This window comes from Amblyraja radiata, chromosome 5 (genome assembly GCF_010909765.2).
Source record: "Amblyraja radiata isolate CabotCenter1 chromosome 5, sAmbRad1.1.pri, whole genome shotgun sequence".
Taxonomy (NCBI): Eukaryota; Metazoa; Chordata; class Chondrichthyes; order Rajiformes; family Rajidae; genus Amblyraja; species Amblyraja radiata.
The window spans coordinates 99,845,183-99,871,441 of record NC_045960.1 but is presented as its reverse complement, the minus strand read 5'-3'; positions in this window follow the sequence as shown (position 1 = coordinate 99,871,441).

Genomic DNA, 26,259 nt, shown 5'->3' with positions numbered 1-26,259 from the left:
GAGGTGCTCCTATGTTGATGGTGATCGAGGTGGAAGTGCTGTTGCCAATCTGTTCTGATAGTTTAGTTTATTGCCACGTGCACAGTGAAAGGATTTAATGGCGAGCTAACCAGTCGGTGGAAAGACAATACGTACACGATTACAATTGAGCCATTCACAGTGTACAGATGCATGACAAAGGTAATGACGTGAATTGCGTTTAGTGCAATGTAAAGCCAGTGAAATCCGATCAAGGAGAGTCCAAGGGTCTCCAATGAGGTAGATACTAGTTCCGGACTGCTCTCTAGTTGTGGTAGTGTTAATATTGGCCAAATTAGAGGTATTGTAAAATGGAGGATCTTTGCATTTGCAAAGACTGCTTGGCCACTGTCTGGGAAAAGTTGCAAGCTGTGAGCTGGCGCCAGATAGTCTGAACCCCAGATTGGCATGCAGGATAAGGAAAGATCCAGATGTCCTCTCCATTGTTAAAATGTATGAGGACTTTGCAGAGGAGCTCAGAGGTATTGCATATTATGCATGATCGGGATTGGCCAACTGAAGGGGAGTTGTAAAGTATTGTTAATAATGTTGCAAGTTGTTTTTGCTGCTGTTTGATGATTGGCTAAAATGTGAAGCCTTATTTGAATTGTTTATACTACCTGGGGAAATGTTGCATTACTGAGTTAACTGACTTCCTTCCAGAAGCTTCTGTAGAAACATTGTAATGGGGTACTTTGTAATTAGGTTAGGGAACTGTCAATAACCATATCATGTAATTGATATTGTGATTGATTTGTAGGGGCTGCCACCCCCATCTAGTTTTGTGCCACAGGGTCCGATGACCTATAAAGAGTGGTACCCACAAGGATCGAAGTCGACCTTCTGGAGGGGAGCTTGTGGCTGCGTAACCTTTTGGAGGTGTCCGCTTGCATGAGGCTGAAGGGCTTGAACGAGCAGTGACAAGGATCGGACCCGCGGTGGTTATGTGTTGTACAGGGAGTTCGTTATTGTTTGAAAGAATAACGTTTAGTGGTCCAGTGCTTGAATCAGTGTTTTACTGAACTAGTCTAAGGGGAGTAAGCTCCAGGAGCATAATTACAGTAGGTTTGTTCAGTTGCCTGATAACAGCTGGGAAAAACTGTCTGTGAATCTGGAGGTGTGCGTTTTCACACTTCTGCACCTTTTTCCCGATGGGAGAGGGGAAAAGGGGGATGGCCAGGATGCCATAATGGACTGCTGATAGGGAATTAGAGGATCCACTAAGTATGAACAGAGACAGTTCTCTGGGTTTGATGACAAGTTTGGAGGGGATGAAGGTGTTGAACACTGATCTGTAGGCCAAGAACAACAGCCTGGTCTGTGTGTTCCTATTATGCAAGTGATCCAGTACAGAGTGGCGAATCGGCAAGATCGCATCCCCTGGTGATCTATAATGGTGGCAGGTAAATTGTTGTAGGTCCAGGTCCTTACTAAGGTAGGAGTTGATATTCATCATAACCGACCTCTCAAAGCATTTCATCACCATGGAAAATTGTACCACCAGTTGGTAGTCATTGAGGCATGCCACCTAACTCCTCCTGGGCACAGATATTATTTGTCTTTTTAGAGCAGGTGCAAACCTCTGACCTTATAAATGAGAGGTTGAAGATGTCCACAAAAAGTCCAACGAGTTGGTCTGCGCAGGTTTTAAAAACACAGGTACCCCATCAGTTCACATTGGAATAGAAACCCTTTACATGGCTATTCACCTCCAAAATAATAATTTATTTCTTATTAACCTGGTCCACATCTTGCATAATCCCACAAAAGCCTCTTGTGGCTGCCTCACTCTTGTTCTTTGCTGTAAGAAGAAAGTATATTTCTTCAAAAAATATATAGATCGGGACAAAAGAGGTGATCACAAAGTAATTCATGTACACCTGGAGAACTCAATTGCAGGAGCAGATAGCACTGGGGAACATGAAGCATCAATTGAAAATTATTTAAAAAAATAGTTTCCTTTCAGATGAAAGAATTGTAGAAGCATTGTGATTGGCAAATGCTGTTTCCTTGAAATGGTAATGTCGATGTCAAAGGTGTAGTGACAACACATTCTGTGGCAATCAGCTGGGTATCCAGGAAGTTGGAGTGAATGCTTACAGTCTAACTGGTTGCGCGATACTTGGTCACTGCATAGACCAATGCCATGGGTAATGTGCAAAGTACACTTTCATCCAAACCCATCCCGGTGAGTTTTCACACATTGCTTATCCAATTGTGATCACACTGCACTCTGGAGACAGGAGCAAAAATTCTATCCTGAGCTCAGTTGCTGACTGAATTGAGTTTGCACATTCTCCCCGTGACCACCTAGCTCTCCCGTTTTCCCTGGCTCCAGTTTTCCCTGATTAGTGTTCTACATTAGAACGCTGTGGAGGCCAACTCAATTAATAATTTTACTGCAGAGATAGCTAGATTCTTGATTATTACAGGTGTCAGGGTTTATGGGGAGAAGGCAGGAGAATGGGGTTAAGAAGGAAAAATAGATCAGCCATGATTGAATGGCGGAGTACGCCTGATGGCCGAATGGTCTAAATCTGCTCCAATCTCAATATAATAATAATAATAATAATGGATGGGATTTATATAGCGCCTTTCTAATACTCAAGGCGCTTTACATCGCATTATTCATTCAGTCCTCAGTCACACTCGGTGGTGGTAAGCTACTTCTGTAGCCACAGCTGCCCTGGGGCAGACTGACGGAAGCGTGGCTGCCAATCTGCGCCTACGGCCCCTCCGACCACCACCAATCACTCACACACATTCACACACATTCACACACAGGCAAAGGTGGGTGAAGTGTCTTGCCCAAGGACACAACGACAGTATGCACTCCACGCGGGATTCGAACCGGCTACCTCCCGGTTGCCAGCCGAACACTTAGCCCATTGTATGGAGGAGGAGGAGGAGGAGGAGGAGGAGCCATCTTGGTGAACGGCTGCTAGCCAGCAGCCGTCCGTTTTAAATCCGTTTTTTTAATAGTTTTTAGTGAGTCCTGTTTTTTGTTTGTAGGGGATATGGTCTTTTTAATGTGGGGGGTAGGTGTAAACTTAATTTCTAGGTCCCTACCTGGTCGGTGTGGCAGCCTTTTCTCCGGGCTGCCCGTTGACCCGTCCTCGTGGCCTACCTGCGGGCTTGGAGCGCCGTTTCCTGGCGGGAACCGCCCAGCACCTCGGCCTCGGCGGCGGCACAGCATTGGAGCGCTGGAGCGGAGCGGGCGATCCCTTGCCTGGGTCGCCGCGCTGGAGCGACGCGCTGGAGCTCTGGCGAGCTGGACCGCCGAGAGCAACAACTCCGGGCTGCGGGTCTGCGGAGCGTAGAGGCGGCGTGCGGAGAGACGGCAGTGTGGAGAGGCGGCGCCAACTTTATCAACGGGAGCCTAGGAGCGCCAAACCGGCGCGGCCTTGTCGGCTTCGGCAGCCGCGGGCTCCAACCAAGAAGCGGCCGTTCCAAGTGGCCCAGCCGCCAAAAGGACTCTCCCGACGCCGGGGCAAGACTACCCGGTGAGAACGGCCAGGAACATCGGGCCTCCGTAGAGGCAATTGCGGTGGCCTCAATAGGCCTGACTTTGGGGTGAACATGGGGTGGGGACTGGACATTGTGCCTTCCCCCACAGTGGTATCCATTGTGAGGGGATGATTTTTTTGTCTAATTGTAGTCTTGTAGGTCTGTGTCCAAGATGGCTGCCGTGAAGAGAGAGTGGACGCTGGCACGATTTGGTTGCCGCTGCTCCCTCTTCACACTGTGTTTTTGATTTTCTGTTTTTGGATTGAATCCTGTTTTTAATTTGTGTCTCTGTGATGTCTTTATTACTAGTTATATTCCGATTATATGTTATTCCGATATACTATGTAAGGTGTCCTTGAGATGTTTGAAAGGCGCCCATTAAATAAAATTTATTATTATTATTATTATTGTGCCATCTGTCGTCCCAGATCCCACTTTCTTCCCACATCCCAGAGACATGCAGTTGGTTAAATAATTGACCATTGCATCTTGTCTTATTTCGTAGATGAGTGATGGAATCTTGTAGGGGTGGGGGAGCTGATGAGAACATGACAAGTAAAAAAACAGGATTAATGTAGGATTAGTGTGAACGGGTAGTAATTGGTCAGCACAGAGTCTAGGGCCTGTTTCGGTGCTTTTTCCTGATGCTTGGAATCTGAAATGCACTACTGATATTATGGAGGTAGATTCCATTGTGGACTTCAAGAGAAAGTTATATAACTAAAAGGAGTGTAACAATTTTCATGGCTACCAGGAAACTGGCAGGGGTGGAACTTGTAAGTTGCTCTTGTAGTGAGCTAAGGCAGACACAATGGGCTGAAGGGCCTCTTTCTCTGCCTTTAACCAACCATTCAATAATTCAAAATCCTTGCTGTGATCATCTTGCCTTAAAGTGAACATATACCTGGCAATTGCCCCGAAATGTTCACAGAAGATGGAGCAGCATCACCAACAATAAGTAAAAATGTTCTCCGTGGCGATTTTTTTTTAGTATCACTGTCTATGATTTTCAAAAAAATCTAAAGCAGTCACATTGCAAAGACATCTTCAGGAACCAAAATCACTTTGTCTTGTGAATTCATTTGAAATGTTGTGAGGTATTATTTAGATAATCGACAAGCTCCTGTATATAGATTCTGGCAAAGAATTGAAGAAAGATGGACAGTTTTTGATATTTCTCGTTGAACAGCTCAGCAGGGAAACTCATTGCTATTTCAAAACACTGTGTTTTTTGTCCACCTGAGCTAGCAGAGCAAGCCATCGAATACCCTAACAATGCATCTGAATATTGGTGCTTTCCACCATGTTGCATTCTTTCAGCATTTTAAACACATACATTTTGAGAAGAAGCTCTGTCTTCTGATTCAGAGGCTGCATATGATTCAAGCCGGCATCCCAATTAGAAAGGTCAAGTCAAGAGAGTTTATTATCATGGCCAATGAAATTGAAACAGGTTATGCAAATGCCAATGCCAGGTACTGTATATATCAGGAGATGGGGTTGAATTTTCAATGTATCTTATGTAATTTGATAAGTTACTTTCCAACCTTTAAGGTGAATGCACTGCTCATATAGAAAATTTGGTGAAAAATATCTCTTTCAAGTTCCTGCATCTGGTACCCGAGGGTGTGATGACAAAATGAGCTGTAGAATGGATAGATACAACCATATGGCTTACTTGCAGCAGCCCAGCCACAGGGGCACAGCTTGCAGAGCTGCTGACTCACAGGACCAGAGCCCTTGGTTCGATCCTGACCTCAGGTGCTGTCCATGTGGCGTTTTCATGTTCGCCCTGTGACAACATGGGTTTCTTCCAGGTGCTCTGGTTCCCTCCCACGTCCCAAAGACATGTGAGTTTGTAGGCTAATTAGCATCAGTAAATTGCCCCTAATATGTACAAATTGAATGAGAAAGTGGGATAAGATAGAACTAGTGTGAATGGGTGATGGGTCGGCGTGCACTCGGTGGGCTGAAAGGCCTGTTTCCATGTTGTATCTATCAATGATTCAATGGGAACTGTAGTGTAAGAGCAGGACCACCACATCATCCAGGGCTCCTAGTTTTGCCACTTTCCATATCAGCAAGAGGTTACAATCATCAACATAGTCAAAACTTCCAAGATAATTCATGGGGGTATGTTTGGATAAAAACCAGGACAAAACCATAGAAGATTTGAAGAAAGGTGACTAAAAGGTTGAACTGAGAGAGGTTTTTAAAAGTACCTTGAAGGAGGAGTGAGAGGTGTAGACAATTAGGGCACTTAGTTGAAGATACAGCATCCGATGGTTATTAAAAATATTTTTTTAATATCTGGCTAAACAGCCTGAGCATTAATACACACACTTGGAACCCTGCCATCAGTGAAAAGGGGGATGTTCCTGAGGCATGGTCCTTTCATTAATTGTCCACTGTGGCACCATCTTGTGGCCAAGCCACTTGTCTCGCAAACTTTCGATTGTCGAGCTCGAACTATCTCATGAGCTGGGCCGACCAATCACACGGTAAGGGGGGCGGGCCATCGTGAGATTAGAGAACAAAGAAGTTGGAGGTTAATTTGTGTGCTCACGAACGATGGCAAGGTATTTAGTTAAATATATTAACTGAATGCGTATGAGTGCCGGGGCTGTATCGATTAATAAAGAAACAGAGTGTGTACACAATGAGTGGACCTCTCTCTGCTTGCTGGTCAGGACCTTTAACAGTGGTTGCATGATCCTGCTGACTGCTGGCACGAAACGGTGATAGAAATTCACCATGCCGACAAACTCTTTGAGTCCCTTCACCGTAGCGGGTTTGGGAGTCTGGCAAATGGCCTCAACCTTGGTCGGGAGCGGGACTGCACCATGCTGATTGATGAGGTGGCCGAGGAAACTGATGGAAGGGAGGCCAAACTGACACTTAGCAAGGTTGATTACCAGGCCATGCTCATTGAGCCGCTGGCAGAGCTGCCGGTGGTGTGCGCGGCGCTCCTGGCGAGAGAAGCTGGCGACAAGGATGTTGTCAAGGTAAATGAACCAGAAATCCAGCCCGTGGCCCACCATGTCCATGGGCCATTGGAAAGCCTGAGCGGCGTTCTTGAGGCCGAAAGGCATCCGCAGGAACTTGAAGAGCCCGAAGGGGGTGATGACAGCCGTCTTGGGGATGTCGTCCGGGTGGACTGGAATTTGATGGTATCCAGGTACCAGGTTGATTTTGTAAAAAAGATGGGCAGTGAAGTCCTGGATGTGAGGGACAGGGTACCGATCGGCCGTTGAAACGGCAGAAGTCCTCACAGGGTCTCCAGCCCCCAGACGCTTTGGGGACCATGTGAAGTGGAGATGCCCACGTGCTGTCTGAGCGGCGCACAATGCCCCATTTCCTCCATCCTGCGGAACTCATCTTTGGCCAGTTGGAGCTTGTCGGGGGGGGGGGGCAGCCTGCATTTGCGTGCATGGAGTGGCGGTACGGTGGTGGGGATATGGTGCTTTATCCCATGCTTGGGGCTGGCCATTGTGAATGGGGGCTAGGATGTCGGGGAAATCGACCAAGATGCGGGTGTACTCGTCATCGGAGGTCACCGAGCCGAGATGCAACGCAGTCAATTCAACGTGGAGCAAGGCTCGACTTGAACATCTTTGAATGGATGAGACGTTGTCCCTTCACGTCAACCAGCAGGGTGTGTGGTGTAAGCGGGCCCAAATCGCACATCCTCTAACAACAGGCCTGAGATGGCAGTGCGGCAGGCGACCATCTCCTCATCCTCTCGCTGTGTTGTCGTGGATGGCATTGATGGAGGTGCGGGACAATGTATCTGCGGCCCGGTTACTCTTGCCCACAATGTGCTGAACGCAAGTTGTGTACTCAGAGATGCAGGCCAAATGACACTGCTGACGGGATGACCAGGGATCAGACACCTTGGCAAAGGCAAACGTGAGTGGCTTATGAAGTAGCGGAAATGCTGGTTTGCCAGGTTGAGAGCAAGGAGCTCTCGGTCGAAAGCGCTTTACTGCTCAGGGGGGTCTCAGGTGACGACTGAAAAAAAGATTCAAGATTCAAGAGAGTTTATTGTCATGTGTCCCAGATAGGACAATCAATTTCTTGCTTTGCATCAGCACAACAGAATAATGTAGGCATAAATAAATACAGAGCAGATCAGTGTGTCCATATACCATTGAATATATATATGTACACACATAAATAAGCAGATAAAGTGCAATAGGCTATTAAAGTTCAGATTTTTGTTGAGTTGAGTTTAATAGTCTGATGGCTGTGGGGAAGTAACTGTTCCTGAACCTGGATGTTGCAGATTTTAGGCTCCCAATCCCCTTCCTCTCCCTCCCTACAACATTACAAAACTGCTTCAATCTCCTTCTCAGTTTTGACTACGAGTCTCCAACCTGAAACGTTAGCTCTGGTTCTCTTCCCACCAATGTGACCTGACCTGCTGAGTATATCATAGTTTTCTTTCCTGGTAAAAACCATGCCGGCTTGCTGTCACTTGCATTCCATTTGTTATTTGCTATTGGACCACATGCACTAACTTCTGCTTTACTTGACATTATTTGAATTGCTGATGTTTCACATGGAAGTCCTCACAGAGCCCTTTCAAACACCAAATAAAGGATTTTGTGAGGGATTCCATAATCTATTCTATGGGACAAGTCGTGAAGATGACAAAAACTCCTGTTTCATACAATTCCCGTTGTTTTATGTAATGGTGGCCACCGCAACTGTATCCAGTTCAGGCCATTGAATGATACTACACACGCTTAGGTCTGGCTCTATTGCACATCATTGTCACACAATGTAAATTTTTTTTTTAATTCACCCTTGCACCCCACTCTCTCTCCTACTTCCAAAGATCCCATTCCTGCTATTCTCCTGAAGGCTGAATGAATGCCTTTTCTTGCTGATAGCAAAATATTTTATAATCCACCCAGCGGCCTGTTGTTTTTCTTGAGGTGATTGCTTCTGTAGTACAGCCAATTCTATCAGTTCCACCTCAATAAATCTTGGTATTGAGTTTAAAGTAGCATCTTCCAGACTGAATCTGTGATATCAGCAAAATAAACCTGCTTGCATTTCACATTTGCATTGACCGAGGCCATGTTGACTTAAGTTAATACTTTAATTGCAATTCCCCAGACTGGGAATCTGCAAGCCTTGAGTTAGACTGTTAATTTTGCCAGTCACAGGATGCATCCATATCTCTCCTCAAGGTCCATCAATTAACCTGTTGCATTTATCATTCACAAGGGATCCCATTATAAGTGTTTGCCGTTGTGGTGTGCTCACATTCCTGACAGTTACCTCAAAATTCACTGGGCTTTGCCCCCAATTCCCTCAAAAATTCCCATGCAGAGTAGAGATGTGGTTCATTGGTTCTAACAATTCAATGGTTTATTTATTGTTGTATGTACGACGATACAATGAAACGTTTGTGCTGCATGCTATCCATCCAATCATGTGATGCAGTAAGTACAATAGATCCTCTTCTAAAACAGCACACGGGGTCACCAGAGTGGAGCAATCTCATCTCCCTTGCCATATGATAATAGAATAGTTAAAATAAGGCAATAGAGGTTTACTAAGGTTACATCTATTGATCAACTATGAATGGGAACTTATTTAAACACCTTGCTGCGTGCATCAGACAGCAATGCATTGTGTCCCCAAATAATGATGTTCCTTGGAATATCCATCATTGGGCTTGGTTTACAATATGACAAGAATTCTTGTTCTTGAAGTTGACCTGTTTCTGCTGTAGGTGGCCTGGGTAGGCGGTGGCCCATGCCATGTTGAAGGGTGTGACACAAGTGAGGCATTTCACTATGGGCTGGTTCCTGAAGCAACTAAAGTTATGTGAGGGAACAAGTAAAGGCACAGCAAGCTGCCAATGCAAATGATTAAGGACTTGCAGACAAAGGATGGGGAACTGTTGATGGCGCTGGGACCAGAGTTTGATATTTCAGAGCAAGGAGCATTTTAACCCTAGAAATTTGCCATGCTCATTGCATCTCTTTGTGTAGTTCAACCAGATTGTGGATGTGGGCATGCCCAGCAAATCCCAAAGAGCCAGGGACTCTATTCATGGATCTGATCAAAAGGTTTGGCTTCCTTCATTGCAACGGGATCTCCACTGTGGCAACTACGAATTCTGGTTCAGGGCCTTATGCACACTCAACACAGACTGGCTGGACACAAAGTCAACTGATCAGTCAGACTTCCAACTGTCCTAAATAAGAAAAATGACTGGTTAAAAATCGAGACGACCCCTCTTAGATCAGTGATTTCACTGAGGAATTGCTTTACATACCTATCTGCAGAGCCAAAAGAGATGGGGGAGATATTGAACAGTTTCTTTTCTTCGGTATTCACCAAGGAGAAGGATATTGAATTATGTGAGGTAAGGGAAACAAGTAGAGTAGCTATGGAAACTATGAGGATCAAAGAAGAGGAAGTACTGACACTTTTGAGAAATATAAAAGTGGATAAGTCTCCAGGTCCGGACAGGATATTCCCTAGGACATTGAGGGAAGTTAGTGTAGAAATAGCAGGGGCTATGGCAGAAATATTTCAAATGTCATTAGAAACGGGAATAGTGCCGGAGGATTGGCGTACTGCGCATGTTGTTCCATTGTTTAAAAAGGGGTCAAAGAGTAAACCTAGCAATTATAGACCTGTTAGTTTGACGTCAGTGGTGGGCAAATTAATGGAAAGAATACTTAGAGATAATATATATAAGCATCTGGATAAACAGGGTCTGATTAGGAACAGTCAACATGGATTTGTGCCTGGAAGGTCATCTTTAACTAATCTTCTTGAATTTTTTGAAGATGTTACTCGGGAAATTGATGAGGGTAAAGCAGTGGATGTTGTGTATATGGACTTCAGTAAGGCCTTTGACAAGGTTCCTCATGGAAGGTTGGTTAAGAAGGTTCAATGGTTGGGTATTAATGGTGGAGTAGCAAGATGGATTCAACAGTGGCTGAATGGGAGATGCCAGAGAGTAATGGTGGATGGTTGTTTGTCAGGTTGGAGGCCAGTGACGAGTGGGGTGCCACAGGGATCTGTGTTGGGTCCACTGTTGTTTGTCATGTACATCAATGATCTGGACGATGGCGTGGTAAATTGGATTAGTAAGTATGCAGATGATACTAAGATAGGTGGGGTTGCGGGTTGGAAGAGTGGGCTGAAAGATGGCAGATGGAGTTTAATGCTGATAAGTGTGAGGTGCTACATCTTGGCAGGACAAATCAAAATAGGACGTACATGGTAAATGGTAGGGAATTGAAGAATGTAGGTGAACAGAGGGATCTGGGAATAACTGTGCACAGTTCCCTGAAAGTGGAATCTCATGTAGATAGGGTGGTAAAGAAAGCTTTTGGTGTGCTGGCCTTTATAAATCAGAGCATTGAGTATAGAAGTTGGGATGTAATGTTAAAATTGTACAAGGCATTGGTGAGGCCAATTCTGGAGTATGGTGTACAATTTTGGTCGCCTAATTATAGGAAGGATGTCAACAAAATAGAGAGAGTACAGAGGAGATTTACTAGAATGTTGCCTGGGTTTCAGCAACTAAGTTACAGAGAAAGGTTGAACAAGTTAGGGCTTTATTCTTTGGAGCGTAGAAGGTTAAGGGGGGACTTGATAGAGGTTTTTAAAATGATGAGAGGGATAGACAGAGTTGACGTGGAAAAGCTTTTCCCAGTGAGAGTAGGGAAGAAACAAGGGGACATGACTTGAGAATTAAGGGACTGAAGTTTAGGGGTAACATGAGGGGGAACTTCTTTACTCAGAGAGTGGTACCATATCCCCTGAAAACAATGTTCCACATGAAATAAGGATGATTTACCTGATGGAGAATCCTTCTGTGTTAACCGAGTTAACTCTCAACTAATTTGAATGTGGGTTCCATTGGGAAGAAAAGAAAGAATATCAGGGAAAATGCGAGCAGCATTCCAAGCAAGTGTGAGTGGCAGAAGCATGATTGCTGGCAGTGGCAATTGCTAGAAAATTGAATGCCTTCTGGGTTTCCAAACCTATTTGGCTTTCAAATGCAGAGCAGATGTGAAACAGATTGACAAATGCCTGCCTTTTCCTTTGAGCCCTCAGATTTAGGTCAGTTAAATGTCTGCAAGAAACAGAAGAAAAAACTGTCTATAAAAGCTGTTGCTTTTGTGAGTTGGAGATTTGCCAGGAATCCAAAGCGTCTTTGTCACATGCTCTCAAGCTTTTCAGAGTAAACTGACATTGTCATGTGTAAATGGCCCATCAGAGTCTTGTGAAACTTCCTGGGTGGCAGAGTCTGACTTCAGATGTCTTGCCTTATTTTTGAATTTTGCAAGTCAGAGATTGAAACAGATGCCTGATGCTGAATGAGTTGCGAGACAGTAAATTCAGCATTAAATTCCTCCAGTCTCTTAAATAGTCTGTTGTCAGTTCCGACAATTTATAGTGTATTGTGTGGTGATAATAGACCCAGTGTCAATCCTGTTCATTCCAAGAATATGAATGCAGCTCTGAAGATATTTCGTCCTCTCATTGTACTGTGCATTGGAATTATGCAGAGCCAGCCTTCAATGACTTGCTCAATAGTGAAATACTCCGACAAGCATTCAAATCAGATCTGTGCTGTGAATATTAGTTGCTCCATAAGTTGCAAGGCAGAGTATTTGCTCTCCTCTTGTAGCAGCTGGTCAAGTATTTCCGGAGCCTAGAATTTTCAATCTATAAGCCGTGGTGGCAAGGGATGGAGATATTTGCTGTTGGACGATATGATGTCATCTCAATCTTCATATGAAGCAGCAGCAATCATACATTATTATAAAAGATCAACGTCTCCTACAGCTTCTTAGATTTTCTCATGAACCAAGAATTTGAGGGTACTACAGGTGCAATGCATAATATTTGTGAGTTTTGTTGTAACTCAGGGTCAGAATTAACTTGTAAAAACAAGGAGTTGCAATAGCTGGTTCATCCAAAAAGACACAAAGCACTGGAGTAACTCAGCGGTCAGGCAGTATCTCTGGAGAACATCTTGTGCAGGGGCATTACAGGGGCATCTTGGGTTAGGGCCTCTCTTCAGACTGACTCTGCTGGGGGTTGGGGGAGAAAGCTGGAAGGGAGGAAGGGCCAGACAAAGTTTAGCAAATGATAGATGGATGACCAAGAATTAACACAGTTAAATCAAGAGAAAATGGTGATACTTTAAAATTCAGGATGTAGTTAACATTCATGATAAGTTAAATGAACAAATGGTACATGTAGAAGCTGAAGGAGAAATTGTAACAAAGCTAATACAATAACATTGGAGATTTTAATGTTAACAGAGACTAAACAAATCAATGTAGCAATAGTAATCTAGAAGATGAGTTGTTTGAATATATTCAGCACAATTTCCTTCTGCAATATTGGGGAACCAAGTCTTTTAAGACATTGTATGGTGGATGAACCAGGGCTACTTAGTAATCTCAGTGCAGAATCTCTAGGGAAGAGTGATCCTAATATGAGATAATTTAATATTTAACTTGAGAGGCATTCAGTACAATGGTGAACTAAAAACAATTGTGTTGGCAGCAAAATCAAATTAAGTAAAGTGGATAGAAAATGTTGTTAATATTTAAATAAAAGCAAACATTTGAATAGCTATTTTGCAAATCTCCATTGAGCCACGAAACCACCATGGTGCAGCCATTGTTCGCAAAACAGGTTGACATCATTATATCAAAAGGAGTTTAGAACATTATGAAGAAGAATTGTAAATGTGCAAAATAGGAGACCCTTAATAATCAAAATGGGTCACCAAAATTAAATTGAAAAAGAGAGAGAAGGTGAAATGTGGCATTAAACAGAAAATAATTAAAAAGGTTTAAGTGTGATCCTATTTATGTAAAACAAATAAATAATTGTCTCTCTTTCAAAGCTGACATTAGGGAAATTATACGAGAGTCTCGGAGTCATGGAAACAGGCCCTTTGGCCCAACTTCCCCCCCAATACATCAGTCCCAGTGTATGTATAGTAAAAGTTAAAAATCCCCTATTTTGACAACCTTATTATCTTGCAGTTGCCTGCAATCTCATGGCTTATTTGCTCTTCTATTTCCCATTGACCATTAGGGGCCTATATTGCACTACCAGCAAGATGATCATCACCTTTCAGCTCCACCCATACCTCCACAATGGACCAACCATCAGTAATGTTATATCTTACCACTGTCATGACATTCTCCTTAATCAATAAAGCAACCCACCTCTTCTTTTACCCCATCTCTAATTATCCTGTAGCACCTATTCCAGTCTGAAGAAGGGTCTTAACTTAAACATCACCCATTCCTTCTCTCCAGAGATGCTGCCTGTCCTGCTGAGTTACTCCAGCGTTTTGCGTCGATCCCTGGAACATTAAGCTGCTGGTCCTGTCCCAGGTTTTAGCCAGGTTTCTGTAATGGCCACGATGTCCCAATCACACATACCTATCCACACCCTGAGTTCATCCACCTTACCTGTCAGGTGAATAATGAAGATGCTGATGTATCTACAAATACATAGGTCCTATTTCATTGTAAAAACAGCATGAGAAATATAGCAGTAATAAAGTCTGGTGACATTGTGGAATTCAAAATGATTAATATCACCAAAGAGAAATTACTGGAGAAATTAAGGGAAGTGAAGTCAACAATTTCAATAAACATGATTGTCTGCACTCTAGGATTCTAACAACTGGATATTGATATATCAGATGCCTTCATAATGATCACCTACAAAATGCATGGCAGGCACTCGCCCAGACTACTGTCAGTACTTCCCAAACCGATATTAAGGGCGGCACAGTGGCGTAGCAGTAGAGCTGCTAACTTACAGCGCCATAGACACGGGTCCGATCCTAACGATGGGTGCTGTCTGTAGGGAGTTTGTACGCTTTCCCTGTGATCACGTGGGTTTTCTCTGGGTGACAATAGACAATAGGTGCAGGAGTAGGTCATTCAGCCCTTCGAGCCAGCACCGCCATCCCCAGTCAAGGACCAACCATCAGTTGGTCCATGATTGGGTGGTGAAAACCGCTCAGTACATCATCGGTGCCCCGCTCCCTGCCATGGATGCCCTCCACCGAAAACGGTGTCTGAGACGGGCCGGGAAGATCATCAAAGACCCCTCCCACCCTAACCATGGACTGTTTGCCCTCCTCCCATCAGGGAGGCGGTACAGGAGCCTCAGGTCTCGTACTAGTAGGATGAGGAACAGCTTCTACAACAACACTATCACATTGCTGAACTCAGAGTCCCGCCGATAGATTTCTCCAGTCTCTCCGTCCACATTGTTTGCTTATTCTGTATTTTTTATTTCTATATTGCACTATTACTACGGACTGACGCTAAACTGCATTTCGTTGTACCCATACTTGTATCTGTGCAATGACAATAAAGTTGAATTAAATTGAATTGAATACCCCGTTCATGCCTTCTCCCCATAAAACCTCACTCCGTTATCTTTAAAAGCCCTATTGAGCTCTCTCTTGAAAGTATCTAGAGAACTGGCCTCCCCCACACTCTGAGGCAGAGAATTCCACAGACTCACCACCCTCTGTGAGAAAAAGTGTTTCCTCGTCTCCATTCTAAATGGCTTACCTCTTATTCTTAAACTGTGGCCCCTGGTTCTGGGCTCCCCCAACATCGGGAACATGTTTTCTGCCTCGAGCGTGTCCGAACCCTTAACAAACTTATATGTTTCAATAAGATCCGTTTTCATCCTTCTAAACTCCAGAGTATAAAAGCTCAGCTGCTCCATTCCGTCAGCATATGGCAGTCCCGCCATCCCGGGAATTAACCTTGTAAACCTATGCTGCATTCCCTCAATAGCAAGAATTCCTCAAATTAGGGGACCAAAACAGCAATCAATACTCCAGGTGTGGTCTCACAAGGGCCCAATACAACTGCAGAAGGACCTCTTTGCTCCTATACTCAACTCCTCTTGTTATAAAGGCCAACATGCCATTCACTTTCTTCACTGCCTGCTGCATCTGCAACCTTACTTTCATTGACTGATGAACAAGGGCCCCAAGATCCCGTTGTACTTCCCCTTTTCATAACTTGACACCATTTAGATAGTAATCTGACTTCCTGTTTTTGCTACCTCACATTTATCCACATTAAACAGCATTTGCCATGCATCTGCCCACTCACCCAACCTGTCCAAGTCACCTTGCATTCTCATAGCATCCTCCTCACAGTTCACACTGCCACCCAGCTTTGTGTCATCTGCAAATTTGATAATGTAATTTTGAATCCCTTCATCTAAACCATTGATGTATATTGTAAATTGCCTGTTTCCGCACTGTATCTTTGAATTGTGTGCAGTTTTGGTCTCCTAATTTGAGGAAGGACATTCTTGCTATTGTGGGAGTGCAGCGTATGTTCACCACCTTAATTCCCAGGATGGCGGACTGCCATATGATGAAAGAATGAATCGACTGGGCTTATATTCACTGACATTCAGAAGGATGAGAGGGCGTCTTATAGAAACATATCAAATCCTTAAGGGATTGGACAGGCTAGATGCATGAAATTTTTTCCTGATGTTGGGGGAGTCCAGAACCAGCGGTCACAGTGTAAGAATAAGGGGGTAGGCCATTTACGACTGAGATGAGGAAAATCTTTTCACCCAGAGAGTTGTGAATCTGTGGAATTCTCTGCCACAAAGGAAGTGGAGGCCAATTCACTGGATGTTTTCAAGAGAGAGTTAGATATAGCTCAAGGGATATAGGGGGAAAATAGGAACGCGGTACTGATTTTGGATGATCATATTGAATGGCGGTGCTGGCTCGAAGAGCCGAATGGCCTGGTCCTGCACCCATTTTCTATGTTTCTATGTTTCTATGTAAGTCCAAAGTCTATATCCTACACCACCACCAAGGACAAGGGCTTCAGGGCATGGGAAGCCCATCGACTGCAGGTTTGCATCTAAAATACACACCATCCTGACTTTAAAATATATCTCAAATCTTTCACCATCACTGGGACTTTCCCAAAAGTACCGTGGGTCCCATTTCAGGGATGACTGCAGTGGTTGAAGTGCTGCTGTCTGTGGCTCCAGGTATGTTACAACTTTCTCAAGGGCATTAAGGAACATGCAAAGGCACCCATCACTGAATCTATACATAAATAAATAAATCATATGCTTTGGCAGAGTCAACATGATTCCATAAATGAAAATCATCTTTTAAACATCCAATAGAGCTTCAATGATGTGTCGTGCAATGCAGTTAAACGGGCAATAGCGAATGAAGTAGATTCTGATTTTCAAGGCACCTCAGCTTTCTATCTTACTACATTTATTTCACTTCATTTCTGTTCTATCTTACCCAATTTGATATCATTTCATTTACATAATACGGAAATGCATGCATGGAACTGGAAGTAAAGCTTTAGCTGTACAGAATATTTGAATAAATGGGTCTATTTCAGGTTGCGAGACTGTAACCTGAGGGTCTGACAGGGTCCGTATTCAGCCTCTGGCTACTTGCAATCAATCCGAATGACTTGTATGAAAAGATGGACTGGAAAATATCCAACATTGCTGATGACGCAAAGCCTTGGGAGAGAAGAAGCAGTGAAGAGTTTGGAAACTATCTGCAGAGGAATATGTACAAGTGAATGGCTGCACGAGAAGCTGGTAGATTGTGTGATCAGCCATGATCACCATGAATGGCGGTGCTGGCTCGAAGGGCCGAATGGCCTCCTCCTGCACCTATTTTCTATGTTAGATGAGGAAAAGGTGAGTTCTGTCAAATAAAATGGAGCAACATATGTTTTAGCTTGTTAAAAAGTGAATATTGGTAGGCAGGGGCATATGGTGTGCCGGTTTGCACGAAATTGTTACATGATAGTCTGCACACTGTTTATTTTCGGATATACTCATGTATGGTATGATATGCTTGGAAAACACACAAAATAACTTTGATGAGAGTAATGAAAATACTTTTGACGCAGTGATGTAGAAGGGAGGACAACCTCGTTCAGAATCAGAATGAATGATTGAAGTGGAACCTGCATGGTGTCCCCATGCAGATGCTGCCTTTGTCTTTCTTTGCTGGCCGATATCATGGGTTTGTGAGCTGCTGTTGCTGGAGTTGAGACAAGGGACAACAGTCCACTTTATAATGGTATACTCTACAGTCTCAATGCTGGTGGGAGAGGGAATGAATATGTGGGATACCAATTAAATTGATTGATTTATTCTGGATTCAGTTTCTTGAGTGTAATTAGAGCTGCACTCAAGAGAAGTGGCGAATATTCCGGCGAAAAAACATCGCGGAGCTGCGGGTCTGAGGAGCGACCAGCTGCGGGCGGCGGCGCTGAACTGTACATCGGGAGCCTGGGATCTCGCAATGAGATTGCCAGTAGTGGAGCTCCAAACGGCGCGGCCTTGTCGGCTTCAGAAGCCGTGGCCTCCAGTACGGAAGCGGCCGTTCCAGGGTTCCCAATCCGCTGAGAGGACTCTCCCGACGCCGGACCATCGTCACCCGGTGAGAACGGCCTGGAACATCGGGCCTCCGTGGAGGCGACTGGAGGCCTCAATAGGCCCGACTATGGGTGGACATGGGTATGGGACTGGAATCTGTGCCTTCCCTCATAATGGGAACCATTGTGGGGGGATGTTTTTATGTTTAAATGTCTTTATTACTGTTATGTCTGTATTCTTTCTTTATGTGCTGCATGGCAAGAAGCATTTAACTACACCTAGGTGTATGTGACAATAAAATAACCTTTGAACCTTTGAATATTCTGTTATCCAGCTGACTTGTGCCTTGTAGACTTGGGGGTGTCAGGTGAGTCACTTACTGCAGGATACCCAGCTTCTAACCTACTCTTGTAGCCATGTTATTCTCATGAGTGGTCCAGATGAACCTCTGGCCAATGAAGATCTCAGGATGTTGATAGTGAAGGATTTGACAATGGAAATGCTATTGATAGTCAGAAACATGGGAGAGGAACTAAAGATTCCACCTTAGTGGAGAGATTAGAAAAGAGCATGTGGAACTTATTACCACAAGGAATATACCATGGATGTATGTAAGGGGAAGGTGAAAAATGGGAGGAGGGACATTGATGAGCTGGAGTGGAGATGCCTTGTGTGGGGCTTCAGGCCACTTATATTGAGGTGAATTATATATATATTTTTAAACTCTTTGGCTTGGGTGGTGATTGATCATAAAACACAGTGGGTCAATGAAGCAAACTATCGTTTATCTCAAAAAATATATCCATACTTGCTTCAGATTCTTTTATTGATGAGTTGTTTGTTTATTTGCCTCCTGGAAGTGATAATGCCAGCAAAATGGTCATTAATGACTTCTTCATTTGTAAATTAAAAAAAACTAAACATTAAATGTGGAGTTCAATGAATTTCATCAATTGATTCCTGTAATTAAATACGATGGATCTTCACTTAAGATGTTTTTTACAAATTGAGGAATGTGAATATATATTTCAGTGTTTCATAGAGTATTGCACCTAGGAAAGGTTACATTTTATTGGTGTATTACTGTCGTAAAGTTTCTCTGAGACCTTACAAGCTCTTGTTTATCATGAGGCATTATCAACATTTCAACTTGCACTGGGATGACAGATCCAAGGGAGGTTAAAGGAACTTTGTCTGTGATAAACCATGAGGTGAGTGGAGGAATTAAATAAACATGTAGTTGTACTGATTAAGGAGCATGCCAGCAAAGTGTATCTAAGTCAATAAACATAGAACTAACTTTACTTCAGCGGATCAGTAAAAAGAATGAACGGAGAGTAAAACCAGCCAAAATGCCTGGATACTGCTTAGAAGTGCACTTTTTCAGTTCTCTGATATTGGCTATAACATTACCGTGAGTGTACTATTACTGTGGACATGGATCTAGCTGAATGCTTGAAAAGGATTGTGAACTAAAGCCAAATTGTGTCTCAGTGAAATAGATTCTGTCTATCAAGCAAGTGAAATGAGTGAACTGAGAACAGATAACAAATGCACACGTCTAGCAGCTATCAGCAATGTTGCAGCTCTCACCGCCAATCTTGAACAAAGTGGCCCAAAAGATCTAACCACCTCAATGGCATCGACTTCCCTTTTGTCCAATATCATTTTCTGTCTTTTGGGCATTCCTGGTATTGACATGTTAAGCAGCCACGTTGAAGAAGTCTTGCAGGGCGGAGAAATGGCACAGCAACTGATGCTGCCGATGCCTCATGGCTCCAAGGTATCTGACTGCATCCCAGCCCAGGGACAGGGACATCCCAGGGACAGGGAATCAGTAACATCAGCTTCTGGATGAAAGTGCATTTAATTCTGCATTTAATTGCATGTGTGCTGACTGCACGAGTTGCTGAAGCAACACAGTGATTATATCTGCTCACAGTTTGTCACATTACAAGTTGTTACAATGATTTATAGTGAAATAATATTGTCATATTGTCCATATGAAATGTGCACATTTTCCCTGTAATCATGTGAGCTTCCCTAGGGTACTCTGATTTCCTCCCACATCCCGAACACAAGCTGGTAGATTAATTAACCGTTTTGATATTACCCATTAATGCAGGAAAGTGGCAAAAGAATCAAAGGGATGCTGAATGGCACCTGTGAGAGAATAAGTTTCGGACCACCGGGAAATAAGGAGGGTGAATAGAATTGCTCTTGCGAGAGCTGGCATAAATCCAATGGTCTGAACAGCCTTTTGTGTTGCAATAAACAAGTCAGCAAAACAGTAAAAGAACATATGATTTAAATAGGATTGTAAATGATTTTAAATGTTTTCCAGGGAGTGAAATAAAAAAGGGTATAATAAAGTAAAGAGCTGAAATATTATAAACAAATTTAAGGAAAGATAAATTACTATATTCTGTTAAGATCCATGATATTTTGAAATATTTTAGTATAATATAACAATCCACATATCCCAAATTCATGCTTTGGAGCAAGTGTGCAAAGCAGTATTAATAGATTTGTTCACCTGATACAAATTTCAGGATTAAAATAGCAGGAATATTTTGGAAAAGCCTAAAGTTTTCATCCACTTCACTAATTTCTTGAGAGTACACTGGGAAAGTTTGCAAAGCAGTGTATCTTTTTTGGAGGGACAGGGAATCAGTAACATCAGCTTCTGGATGAAATTGCATTTAATTCTGCATTTAATTGCATGTGTGCTGACTGCACGAGTTGCTGAAGCAACACAGTGATTATATCTGCTCGCAGTTTGTCACATTACAAGTTGTTGCAATGATTTATAGTGAAATAACGCAATGAAAGCAATTCAATCTTGATACAATGTCATATGTCTTGCAAATAAAATCGAGTAGAGTGAACTGATGAGTCGTGAGTCACAGGCCCTTCAGTCCATTGAGTCCATGCTGACCATCAACCAGCCTTTTACATTCTTCAGAGGTTATTCTCTCCAATGGGAAATAGCAAGACCAGGTTCCATTAACAAAGGGACAAAGTAGAGCAGACACTGATTTGCGACTGACTGGGCTATTCTACAGGCAGCAGTCAGTGGCTCAGGAATGAGACTGTCTGCGCTGGTTTACAGACAGCGGGCAGCCGCTCGGGACAGACTGACTGGGTTGGTCCACAGACAGCTGGCAGCAGCTCGGTGCCATAATGATTCCATGATTTATTTCCATTTGGAACTGCCATGGGCTGTTTTCCCATCCACCTTAACATCTCAATCAAAAGACAACTCAAAATTAGTACGTTAGTCCATTCCCTCAGTCTTAATTGTGAATGGCTGCCTCAGTTTTGTTCTTGAGTTCTGTTGATGACTTGAACACAGGACAATTGAGGGCCTACCCAATGAACTATTAGCTGCAAAACAACCATGCTCCTTGGAGTTTTAACGTGATCTAACATGCCCTATTGATCACATCCCCATCAGCTGATCTTGCAGTCCCATCTGATATCACAACCCATAAGCTTGATAAAGCCAACCTCTCTATTCCTCTCCATCTTAGCTAGTAAGACGTTGCACAGTCAAAGATACTTTACAACATGGACAGATGCTATTTGGTCCATTAGATCAGTGTTGGTCAAAAATGGACTTTGCAGCTACTGGTTATATAACACTGAAAGCTATGAATCTTCAAATTTCTCATCCAGGTACTTTTTAAACATGGTGAGAGTTCTGTCTCCTGGCAGTATTTTTCAAACCCCCAGTATTCATTGAGTTATATTAAAGTTCAAAGTAAACTTTATTGTCAATTCAAATAACGCAACAATTAGTTACACAGAGGATTGAAATTGCATTTCCCCATACTCCAAATGTGCAAGTAATATTTATAACACAGACAGACATACTGACAGACAGACAGATATAATCATACTAGACTAAGTGGGACCCGTGTTCACATGGGAGGGCTTGTCCCCCAACGCAGTATTCCACCTCTCCACCAATTCCAATATTGGTGGCCAGTGGGGGGGCTTTCTGGAGTGTTGGTATGGGTTCTTGGGGTGGCAGCTCAGTCCCTCAAGCCTGATCTGCTGGCAGCTCACTCACTGCTGGTGGGCTGGCAGTTGACTCATGACTATTCCTTCAAATTCCATTTCAAGCAGGGTGCAAGGCCACCAATTTCAAATCCATGTTCCTGCTATTTCAAGCAGGGAGCAAGGCCACCGAATTCAAGTGCAGTTTCCAACCACTTCAAGCAGGGTGCAAGGCCACCGAATTCAAGTGCAATTTCATACCACTTCAAGCTGGATCCAAGACCACCAAATTCAAGTGCAGTTTCATACCACTTTCAGCAGGGTGCAAGGCCACCAAATTCAGTGCAGTTTCATACCACTTCAAGCAGGATGCAAGGCCAACAAATTCAAGTGCAGTTTCATTCCACTTCAAGCAGGGTGCAAGGCCACCAAATTCAAATGCAGTTTAATACCATTTCATGCAGGGCGAAAACATCATAAAACCACACAAAACACCAAACTCACAGTTCAGTAGATATTCAGTGTGTTCAGTTGATTCACAGCTCAGACAGAGTCGTGACCACTCCCTCCCCCATCATGCAGAGACTGAGCCACACCCACACTTCCGGGTTTTATAACCCCTCCCCCTCCCACTGGAAAAGGTGTGGCTTCATGGCGTGATTGACCGTAGAGAGATTCTCAACATGTTTTAAACACTAAAAACTATTTTATTTTTCAATGATGGGAAGAATTCTCTGCACCTGCTCAGCGGAGGGGGACTGAGTAAGATGGCCAAAAATCCGCCGTAAGTGGTAGCGTTTTATCTCAAATCAATATACAGTGCGAACCGGAAGTAAGTGCATTTGCAGTAGTGCCTTTTAACTTCAAGCCAATGCACCCAAGCACCCAAGCACCCAAGCCGCCATTTGCAGTAAGTAGTGCCTTTCAACTTCAAGCCAAAGCACCCAAGCCACCATTTGCAGTAGGTAGTGCCTTTCAACTTCAAGCCAAAGCACCCACGCCGCCATTTGCAGTAGTTAGTGCCTTTCAACTTCAAGCCAAAGCATCAAGCCACCATTTGCAGTAAGTAGTGCCTTTCAACTTCAAGCCAAAGCACCCAAGCCACCATTTGCAGTACGTAGTGCCTTTCAACTTCAAGCCAAAGCACCCAAGCCACCATTTGCAGTAAGTAGTGCCTTTCAACTTCAAGCCAAAGCACCCAAGCCACCATTTGGAGTAAGTAGTGACTTTCAACTTCAAGCCAAAGCAGCCAAGCCACAATTTGCAGTAAGTAGTGCCTTTCAACTTCAAGCCAATGCACCCAAGCCACCATTTGCAGTAAGTAGTGCCTTTCAACTTCAAGCCTAAGCACCCAAGCCACCATTTGCAGTAAGGAGTGCCTTTCAAATTCAATCCAAAGCACCCAATCCACCATTTGTAGTAAGTAGTGCTTTCAACTTCAAGCCAAAGCACCCAAGCCACCATTTGCAGTAAGTAGTGCCTTTCAACTTCAAGCCAAAGCACCCAAGCCACAATTTGCAGTAAGTAGTGCCTTTCAATTACATGCCACCATTTGCAGTAAGTAGTGCCTTTCAACTTCAAGCCAAAGCACCCAAGCCACCATTTGCAGTAAATAACTTTTCAACTAAAGCCAAGCACTCACGCAACCTTTTGCAGTAAGTAGTGCCTTTCAATTTCATGCCACCATTTGCAGTAAGTAGTGCCTTTCAACTTCAAGCCAAAGCACCCGCCACCATTTGCAGTAAGTAGTGCCTTTCAACTTCAAGCCAAAGCACCCAAGCCACCATTTGCAGTTAGTGCCTTCCAACTTCAAGCCAAAGCACCCAAGCCACCATTTGCAGTAAGTAGTGCCTTTCAACTTCAAGCCAAAGCACCCAATCCACCATTTGCAGTAAGTAGTGCATTTCAACTTCAAGCCAAAGCACCCAAGCCACCATTTGCAATAAGTAGTGCCTTTCAATTTCATGCCAACATTTGCAGTAAATAGTGCCTTTCAACTTCAAGCCAAAGTACCCAAGCCACCATTTGCGATAAGTAGTGCCTTTCAATTTCATGCCAACATTTGCAGAAAATAGTGCCTTTCAACTTCAAGCCAAAGCACCCAAGCCACCATTTGCAATAAGTAGTGCCTTTCAATTTCATGCCAACATTTGCAGTAAATAGTGCCTTTCAAATTCAAGCCAAAGCACCCAAGCCACCATTTGCAGTAAGTAGTGCCTTTCAACTTCAAGCCAAAGCACCCAGGCCACCATTTGCAATAAGCAGTGCTTTTCAACTTCAAGCCAAGCACCCAAGCCACCATTTGCAGTAAGTAGTGCCTTTCAACCAAGCCAAAGCACCCGCCACCATTTGCAGTAAATAGTGCCTTTCAACTTCAAGCCAAACATCCAAGCCACCTTTTGCAGTAAGTATTGCCTTTCAACTTCAAGCCAAAGCACCCATGCCACCATTTGCAGTAAGGAGTGCTTTTCAACTTCAAGCCAAAGCACCCAAGCCACCATTTGCATTGTAGTGCCTTTCAACTTCAAGCCAAAGCACCCAAGCCACCATTTGCAGTAAATAGTGCCTTTCAACTTCAAGCCAAAACACCCAAGTCACCATTTGCAATAAGTAGTGCCTTTCAACATCAAGCAAAAGCACCCAAGCCACCATTTGCAGTGTAGTGCCTTTCAACTTCAAGCCAAAGCACCCAAGCCACCATTTGCAGCAAGTAGTGCCTTTCAACTTAAAGCCAAAGCACCCAAGTCACCATTAGCAGTAAGTAGTGCCTTTCAACTTCAAGCCAAAGCACCCAAGTCACCATTTGCAGTAAGTAGTGCCTTTCAACTTCAAGCCAAAGCACCCAAGCCACCATTTGCAGTAAGTAGTGCCTTTCAACTTCAAGCCAAAGCACCCAAGCCACCATTTGCAGTAAATAACTTTTCAACTAAAGCCAAGCACCCAAGCCACCATTTGCAGTAAGTGGTGCCTTTCAACTTCAAGCTGAAGCATCCAAGCCACCATTTGCAGTAAGTAGTGCCTTTCAACTTCAAGCCAAAGCACCCACACCACCATTTGCAGTAAGTAGTGCCTTTCAACTTCAAGCCGAAGCACCCAAGCCACCGTTTGCAGTAAGTAGTGCCTTTCAACTTCAAGCCAAAGCACCCGTCACCATTTGCAGTTAGTGCCTTTCAACTTCAAGCCAAAGCACCCAAGCCACCATTTGCAGTAAGTAGTGCCTTTCAACTTCAAGCCAAAGCACCCAAGCCACCATTTGCAGTAAGTAGTGCATCTCAACTTCAAGCCAAAGCACCCAAGCCACCATTTGCAGTAAGTAGTGCCTTTCAACTTGAAGCCAAAGCACCCAAGCCACCATTTGCAGTAAGTAGTGCCTTTCAACTTCAAGCCAAAGCACCCAAGCCACCATTTGCAATAAGTAGTGCCTTTCAATTTCATGCCAACATTTGCAGTAAATAGTGCCTTTCAACTTCAAGCCAAAGCATCCAAGCCACCATTTGCAATAAGTAGTGCCTTTCAATTTCATGCCAACATTTGCAGTAAATAGGGGGGAGAGGGGGGAGAGGAGAGGGGGGAGAGGAGAGGGGGGTGAGGAGGGGGGGAAGGAGAAGGGGGGGAGGAGAGGAGGGGAGGAGAGGAGGGGAGGGGAGGGGAGGAGAGGGGAGGGAGGGGGAGAGGAGAGGAGGAGAGGGGGGAGAGGAGAGGGAGGAGGGGAGAGGAGAGGGGGGGAGAGGAGAGGGGGGGGAGAGGTGAGTGGGGGGGAGAGGTGAGTGGGGGAGAGGTGAGGGGAGAGGAGAGGGGGAGAGGAGAGGGGGCGGTGGTGTAGGAGAGGGGGAAGATGAGAGGGGGAGAGGAGAGGGGGGAGAGGAAAGGGGGGAATAGAGGGGGGGAGGAGAGGGGGAGGAGAGGGGGGGGGAGAGGAGAGGGGGGGGAGAGGAGAGGGGGAAGAGGAGAGGGGGGAAGAGGAGAGGGGGGGAGAGGAGAGGGGGGGAGAGGAGAGGGGGAGAGGGGGGGAGGGGGGAGAGGGGGGGGGGAGCGGAGAGGGAGGGGAGAGGAGAGGGAGGGGTGGAGAGGAGATGGAGGAGGGGGGGGGGGGGAGGGGAGAGGGAGGGGGAGAGGAGGGGGGGGGGGGGGGGGGGGGAGAGAGAGTGCATTTTTACTTCAACCCAAACAACCATTTGCAGGCAGTGCTTTTTTACCTCTAACCATATTTTCATTTTCAAACCAAATTAAGGGTACTCACAGTGCTGTAGACATGTGTCAGTGTCATTCAAAGCTCTGATTGAGGCACACCACTTG